Here is an 8,456-nt window from a genome sequence, read left to right as displayed (position 1 = left end):
TTAGATATATCTTACTACTCATGTCCATTGGTATTCGCTGAGTTGTTGAACTCACCCCCGTTGATACTATTTTTTTCAGGTACCAGGTTGGTTTTGGTGTCGCTTGGAATATCCTGTCTGCTGGTCCCCACGTCACATCAGAAGACTTATCGGTTTCACGTATGTTTTGTTTGTTTATGTATCAGTTTGTTTAGCTCTGTATTCCGGTTTTATTTTGGAGTGTTGATGTTGATATGTGGTATTTTGTATTTGTTATTGGTTGTGTAAGCCTAGCCGGCTAGCAGTCTTTGTGTTTTGGTTTTGTTCCAGCCGAGTGGGCTGATGATATATATATAACTGCGTGGTTGTGTGTATATATTCCAGCCGCCTGTGGCTGATGTATATTGTGTATGTAGAAAGTTTCAGATTGTCCGACGTACAGGGGAGGTGCTGCCGAAATTTCTTCGGACAGGGACTCCTCCGGGGCGTGACAATTTAGTGGTATCAGAGCAGGTATACGATACTTGCTATGTGTTCTGGATTTTCGAGATTTATCTGATATCAATTTATTTGGTATCAGGGATTGACTTACGTGTCTTATTTTTTCCGGTGTTTTGGATTTTGTGTTTTGGTCTTCTCGATGTGACTTTTCGGGTTTTTGGGACCTGGCAGTGACAGGACATCTCCAAGCTATAGGAGGTATGTTAGTATATACTGTTATTCTACCTTTCTGTTAGTATATACCCTGTTGACTATTACAGTTTATCACCTATATTAGTATACTTTATTAGTACCTGTCTGGTTGTTGTAGCGTATATTACATGTGATGAGTTAGCCACTGATTTTGATTGACCTTAATAGAGATTAAGGATTATAGGCTTTGGTGATTTTACATTTACTTCTGTTATGATGACTTGATTAGAAGATCGAGGCACATACCAGCATCTGTTATTATTAGCTGTGTAGTGGATAGTGTCTACATATTCATTTTGACTTAGCCAGTAGTATATCATTTTATCTTAATTAATTTTATTAGTGGATAATTGATCTACTCTTGTTAGATTGATCATTAGAAGTTTGATTTACCATAGTTGCTTGAAGAGGATTAATGTAATCTTGATCAGTTGAAAGATGAATGATTTAGTGTTGTTGGTTGATGAGTAGAGGATTGCCATACTCTATTTCTAGAGGTTCGAACTTTTATGTTATCTGTGCTTAGTTATGTATCTAGAGCACATTTGAGTACATGTTTTGTACTGACGTGGAAAGGATTGAATTAGCCATATACTATTGATGATTTGGTCAGTTGATAGAGGATCGATGTATCCTATTCCATGGGTACTGTAATTTTAGACTGTATGTACCTAATTGGATAACTTAGAAGATGGCATAGGGTTTGTGTGATAGATTGGATTAAATATGCTGATTATGCATATCTATGAAGTGTACATATGATTGTTATGAGTTAAAGGAGTTCTATGATGGATAGTTCCTTTGTGGATAGTGAGGGTATTTCCATCTAGATATGGTTATTGTAGGTTTCTTGTGGATTATAGCTATTTAGTTAGCTGTACGTGCCTGATTGACATATTGGAGGTGTCTTATCGATTTAAATCTGTGTCGTGGTATGTGCACATGGGTGTGAATGTCATGTTGGAAGTATCTTGTCGACAACATCGGTGTTGTGATATGTACATATGTTTTTGGTGTGGTATATGAGGTATCTTGTTGATTATGTGTGATTTGTGAATGCACCTGGGTTTTAGCATGCCATATTGGAAGTATATGTTGATTATACTCTTGGCATATGTGTATATTTGTCATGTGAGTATTGTTTGAGGGGTATTGTCGATTATACCTATATTGATATGTGCACACGGGTTCGGTTTGTAATATTGGAGGTATCACGGTGATTTATACCTATGATGTGAGTATTTTTGGTGTGTACTAATCGGAGGATTATGTCGATCATACATATGTTGTGTGTACACGTGTGTCAGATGTATGGTTGGTAGCATCATGATGATTCTACCTATGTTAAATGTAGAATATTAAATGTCTACATTATGATATTGGTCGTTTTACCCGGTCAACTAATTCTCCCATTAGTGGGTGACCGACCCACTAGGAGGATGATAGAGTTGACTATGGATTTGATTTGCTTACTGGGTGGTTATACCCTAGGCTACCCACAGTGATCTGTGGTAGAGAGATCTTGTGCAGTCTCTAACTAGATAGTTAGGTGCTTTGGGCACTTTTGTATTGTTGTGGTAGAGCGTAGCTCCCACATGTTATGGATCGTTTGTGGTAGAGCGTAGCTTCCACATATTCTGGATTCCCACATATTTAGGGATTGTTTTGTAGTGGAGCATTGCTCCTACATATTGCGGATTGTTTGTAGCGGAGCATTGCTTCCATATATATTGTGGATATATATATTCTGGATTATTTGTGGTGGAGCGTTGCTCCCACATATGGAGGATTTCTTGTGGTAGAGCGTTGCTCCCACCTATGTGGTATTTCGTGTGATGGAGCGTTGCTCTCACACTAGAGGATCTATTCCTTGGTGATTTATGTTGTTGGTGATTAGATTTCCGATTTATTATCAGAGATCATATGGTTAGGAATGTCTGTGATACGGACATTATGTGTCTCGGTTTGACCATTAGGGTTTACAGAGCCTAGATGTTATCATGGACTCGATGATATGGGTATTCCTAAGATGTTTAGATTGGTTTCCATTGTCTTTGTTGACGATGTGGTGATCTATTTCGGATCAGAGGTGAGTTACGTGCACCACCTTTGCATAGATCCAGAGATGATTCGACGAGAATATCTATATGTGATTATCAGTAGTGCTGATTTGGATTGTCTTTTGTGATGATGTTTGGGACACACGGTCACCAGTAGGAGTGTACCGTGGTTCCACAGGAGATAGAGGTTGTTACCGTTGGGAACAGCCGAAATCAGTGTAGGAGATCCGCAGTCTTTTGTGACTCGCAGGATATTATAGACCTTTCGTCGAGGGTTTCTTCCGCATAGCTATGCTACTTTCACGCGTGACCATGAAAGGCGTGAAGTTTACTTGGACTGAGGATTGCAAGACCAGCTTCTAGGAGCTGAAGAGGAGACTAGTGTCGGCTTCGATTTTGGTTTTACCTTCTGAAGAGGACAGATTCGTGCTCTATACCGACGCATGACTACAGAGTTTGGGCGCTATTTTGGTGCAGCACGACACGGTAGTCTTCTATGTTTTTCGACAGTTGTAGAAGCATGAGTAGAACTACCAGTATATGACTTGTGGCTGGCCGTCATTATTTTGTGCCTTGAAGATTTGGCAGCCTTATCTATACGGCGTTACATTTGAGATTCTCACGGACCATGAGAGTCTCAAATATTTGTTCACTTAGAAGGAACTTAAATCTCCGACAGAGGAGATAGATGGAGTTCCTGAAGGATTTTGATTGTACCATTAGCTATCACCCAGAAAAAGCTAATGTGGTTGTCGATGCACTTAGCCGGAAGTCCAGAGGGACTTTAGCTTGCCACCGAGTTGTGGTCACAGACTTGATTCAAGGTTTCTCCGATTTGGGGCCTTGAGAGGATAGGACAGACAGAGCAGGGTACTCTGGTTACCATGGTTGCTCAGTCGTTAATCAGGACGAGGATCCGAGAGTCCTAAGCTGCTGATCAGTATTTGCAGTTTATTTGCAGCCAGTAGCTTCCGGGCAGCAGACCGAATTCACACGAGACGAGGAGGGTGTTATACACTTCCGAAGCAGATTATGCGTACTTCAGTCTCATCCGGTCTTATAGGAGGTACTTCCGGAGGCTCATCGCTTATGATTTGCTGTCCACCCAGGCGATACCCGTATGTACCGAGATTTGAGACGTTCTTATTGGTGGAACGGTATGATGAAAGACATCGCGGAATTTTGTAGTTAGATGTCTTGTCTGTCAGCAAGTGAAGGCTGAGCACCAGAGACCTGCCGGTTTATTTCAGCGGATTCCTATTCCCGAGTGGAAAAGGGAACATATTACTATGGACTTTGTGGTGAGTTTGCCGAGGACATGACGAGACCATGACGCGATTTGGGTAATCGTTGATCAATTAACCAAATCCGCGCACTTCTTAGCGATCCGGAGGACTGATTCCCTCGATCGATTGGTAGATCTGTTTTGCTGGGAGATCATCAAATCACGGGGTGTCTCATTGACTATTATTTCGAATAGAGACTCCCGGTTCACGTCTCATTTTTTTTGACAGAGTCTGCAACAGGCCTTGGGCACGCAGCTCTGTTTCAGTACAACTTTCCATTTGCAGACAGATGGACAGTAGAGTGGACCATTTAGACTCTAGAGGACTTGTTGAGGCTTGTGTATTGGATTTTGGAGGCAATTGGGCGGATCATTGGCCATTGGTAGAGTTCGCCTACAACAACGGGTTGCATTCGACTATACTAATGCCACCGTTGAAGTGTTGTATGGTAGGCCTTGTCGGACACCCACCCTCTGGATGAGGTTGGGGAGGCCCAGTTGTTGGGACCTCATAGAGTTCAGCAGGATGCAGAGTTGGTCCGTACTATCAGACGGAGGATGTCAGAGGCGCAGGATCGCCAGAAGAGTTATGCTGATCGGAGACGCGGACCACTAGAGTTCTCTGTTGGCGACCATGTATTTCTGCGAGTTTCACCCACGAAAGGAGTGAAGAAATTGGCCTCAGAGGTAAGTTAGCCTGCGATACATTGGACCTTTCCAGATCTTGGAAAGGGTTGGAGCGGTAGCTTATCGTTTAGTGCTACCACCAGCGTTGGCGGGCGATCACGACGTATTCCAGGTGTCTATGCTAATGAGGTATATATCCGACTCGGCACACGTGCTGACAGATATCTCAGTTCCTTTTTAGCCTGGTGTTACCTACGAGGAGGTTCCGGTATAGATTTTAAACCAGAAAGAGCGTCAGTTGTGAAACAAGACTATCCGGCTGGTTAAAGTCGGATGGCAGCATCATACGGAAGGGGAGGCTGCTTGGGAGCTCGAGGTTACTATTCGAGCTCGATACCCCCATATGTTCATATGAGGTATGTGGTTAAATTTACCGTTCAGTATCTATACTCTTTGCCTGTTGTTAGTATTTGCTGATGGTAGAGAACAAAATTTGGAGACCAAATTTTTATTAGTGGGGGAGAATGTAAAATACTGAAAAATAGGCGAATATTAATAAGGGAATTTTCCGGAATTTTTGGAAATTTTTCGGGAATTTTTCGGAGCTCGTATGGACGAGTTAACGGGGACAAAAACGGGGCCCGGAAAAGCCTGTTTAGGCTACCCCATTTAAGTGAGGAAAAGTTGAATTTATTTATTCATTTTCCTATTTTCTTTTTCTTTCTCCCTACACGTCGTTTCCCTTTTCCCCCACAAACCTGCGCGTGCCCAGCTTCTTCTCTTTCCCTCACACGAGCCCTAACCGGTGCCGCAAACCGCCGGTTCCTCCCTCTCCTCTGCCGACGCCGACGACGCCAGGGACCAGAGAGCCGCCTCTCCTCTTCGCTGGCCGACGCAGACCCGGACTCCTATCTTTTGCCTTAGCATCGTCTGGCATTCTCCCATCTCTGCCGATGACGCCACTTCCGCTGAGCACCGCCGGTTGCCGCTGTCTGTGAGCCCTAGCCTGTGTCCAGGCACGACCATCCCGCGACCACTACAGCCTGTCCTCATGCGCTGCCCTGTTGATCACCGCCGACTCCTTGTTCTTGAGCCGTGCCCTAGACCCGAGCCAACAAGGTGAGATTGTGCCGAAGGATTTGGATTGGTGGAGCACCCGATTGTTTGATCTCAGGCTGTGTTGTTGTTTCTTGTTTCCAGCAGGACCTCTAGCTTGTTCCGGCAGCCAACATCTTTGACTTTGAATCAACAGTGATACATTCACATGGAGGTGAGGTTTGTTTTGTTTTCGGGTTGATGCAGAGTGATAATATTGTAGTAATGGATTGTTTTAATTTGTTGAGGAGAAGGAGGTTGGATGTTTGTTTGGGTAGGGAACTGAATCTGATTAGACATCTAGTTGATAATCTTTAATTGATTTTTGAATTCATTAATCTGTTGAGATTGGAGATTTGATTTCATTTCCAGTTGTGGATTTTATCTAGAGTTTAGTTACAGATTTAGATTCGTTAGTAATCATTTATTTGAGGAATTGTTAAGGTGGATTATGTTAATAGAAAATGATTATCAGGTGTTGGACAAGTTTTGGAAGAAAAGGGTGAGGTCATAAGATTGGATTTATTGAGGTTTCGGCTTGCATTATCCTATCTACGATAAACCTAAGTGTTGATTGTATATTTATTTCAGGGTTTTGATTTGAGACAAGAGCTCTGATTAGAGGACATACAACACGATCTACATTGGAGGCGGGTACCTCTTGACTTATCTTTTATGATATCGTCATTTGGATATGCATAGTACTTTATAGCTGCAAGCAATGAACATGTTTGTCTTTGGTATGTCACTGTTTGATATCCATAGCATGTTAGGTTTGTCGCTTGTTATGTATCCGTGCTTATATCTCGTGATTTGTTACCATGAGTATCTTATTGCCATGAGTACTTTATTACCATGAGTACCTTAGTTCCTAGAGTAAGTGGCATACCATGCTCTATTGAGGTTAGGACTAGGTTCTGGATTTTATTTCTGGCAGGTGTATCTAGATTATCTGATACCTAGGTTTTTATACCATACCTGGTTTGTGTACCTCTATTTGTATATCATATATTATTCGTGTACCTAGACTCTGATTCTTTGATCTATGTATATTGTTGGTACATATGTTATGGAAGGAGGATATGTTTAGGATCTAGGTTGTTATACCATAGAGGATCTGTATACCCTAGATTCGTGGATTTGACTCACTAATACTGTGGTACCCATATTATACATATATGGATATGGTTATGTTGATCAGTTTATGACTATGCTTAGTGTCATGCATCATGATTGCATGTTGCGCGATTGTCGGCTCCACTATAGTTGAGCACATCGCCAGTTACATGTACTGCACACACCACCACTCATGGATTAGTGGTATATCAGACAGGTGTGTGGCGGTTCTGCTGTTTGGCTCCGTTGGTCTGAGGACTCAGCGTGGTAGCCGGCAGTCAGTTCCGCTCTGTTTGGCTCCGCTGGCATTTAGTGTAGCAGCGTGGTAGCCGGCAGAGATGTCCTCCCCGTCATCGTGTACCGGGAGATGAGAGCATTGAGCTCCCCCATTTATGATTTGGGGTCACAGGACAGGAGTACTCCGACAGCATCCCGTCCACTCGGTCACTCATCAGGAGTAGTGACGACAGAGTGCACGGTTGTCACAGCCCTACCCACTCGGTCTCACCATTTGTGTGTGAGATGACTGACTGGCGTCAGGGGTGACCAGGACGCATCATTAGCATCATATGCATTGATGCATTTATATTTTTATGATTGTGTTTGCTGCATTTGGTTGCTGCATTTTGGTTGGATACATACTTTTGACCAGCATACAGGATTCTTGACACTTTCGGTTTGACGACCCTTTTGTCTGGTGAGTACAGCTTTCTCAGTTACCTTTCAGTTTTGCGTATTCCCTATATATGATTAGGAAGCTGTATTCCATGTTTGTTGCTGTTAGATATATCTTACTACTCATGTCCATTGGTATTCGTTGAGTTGTTGAACTCACCCCCGTTGATACTATCTTTTTCAGGTACCAGGTTGGTTTTGGTGTCGCTTGGAATATCCTGTCTGCTGGTCCCCACGTCACATCAGAAGACTTATCGGTTTCACGTATGTTTTGTTTGTTTATGTATCAGTTTGTTTAGCTCTGTATTCCGGTTTTATTTTGGAGTGTTGATGTTGATATGTGGTATTTTGTATTTGTTATTGGTTGTGTAAGCCTAGCCGGCTAGCAGTCTTTGTGTTTTGGTTTTGTTCCAGCCGAGTGGGCTGATGATATATATATAACTGCGTGGTTGTGTGTATATATTCCAGCCGCCTGTGGCTGATGTATATTATGTATGTAGAAAGTTTCAGATTGTCCGCCGTACAGGGGAGGTGCTGCCGAAATTTCTTCGGACAGGGACTCCTCCGGGGCGTGACAGTCGTCGCCGGGAACTCCCTCCCGGCTTGGCACTAATGACTTGTGATTGCAAGAGCGGAGGACCATCAGCGAAGACGAGGAGCCACCTCAGCGTTGCTTCTCGGTTGCCATCTACTCAGCTTCAAGGCAGGATCACAATCCATACTTGTTTTCATCATGAAAACTCTCCCTGAATGTATACAAATGTATTCCAAGGGGTTTGGAGTGGTTACCTAGACGAAGATTGGCTTAAATCACTGAAAACAGACTTTTTCAGCCATATTCAGCGTGTCAATCGAGCAATGGATCGATTCACGCTGCTTGGATCGATTGGTGGATCGATCCAGCAAGCTTTTGCTTGCGAGAAAAC

The sequence above is a fragment of the Zingiber officinale genome, chromosome 3A (assembly GCF_018446385.1).
Source record: "Zingiber officinale cultivar Zhangliang chromosome 3A, Zo_v1.1, whole genome shotgun sequence".
NCBI classification, from domain to species: domain Eukaryota; kingdom Viridiplantae; phylum Streptophyta; class Magnoliopsida; order Zingiberales; family Zingiberaceae; genus Zingiber; species Zingiber officinale.
The sequence above is the reverse complement of the archived record's forward strand: the minus strand, read 5'-3'. Positions refer to the sequence as shown.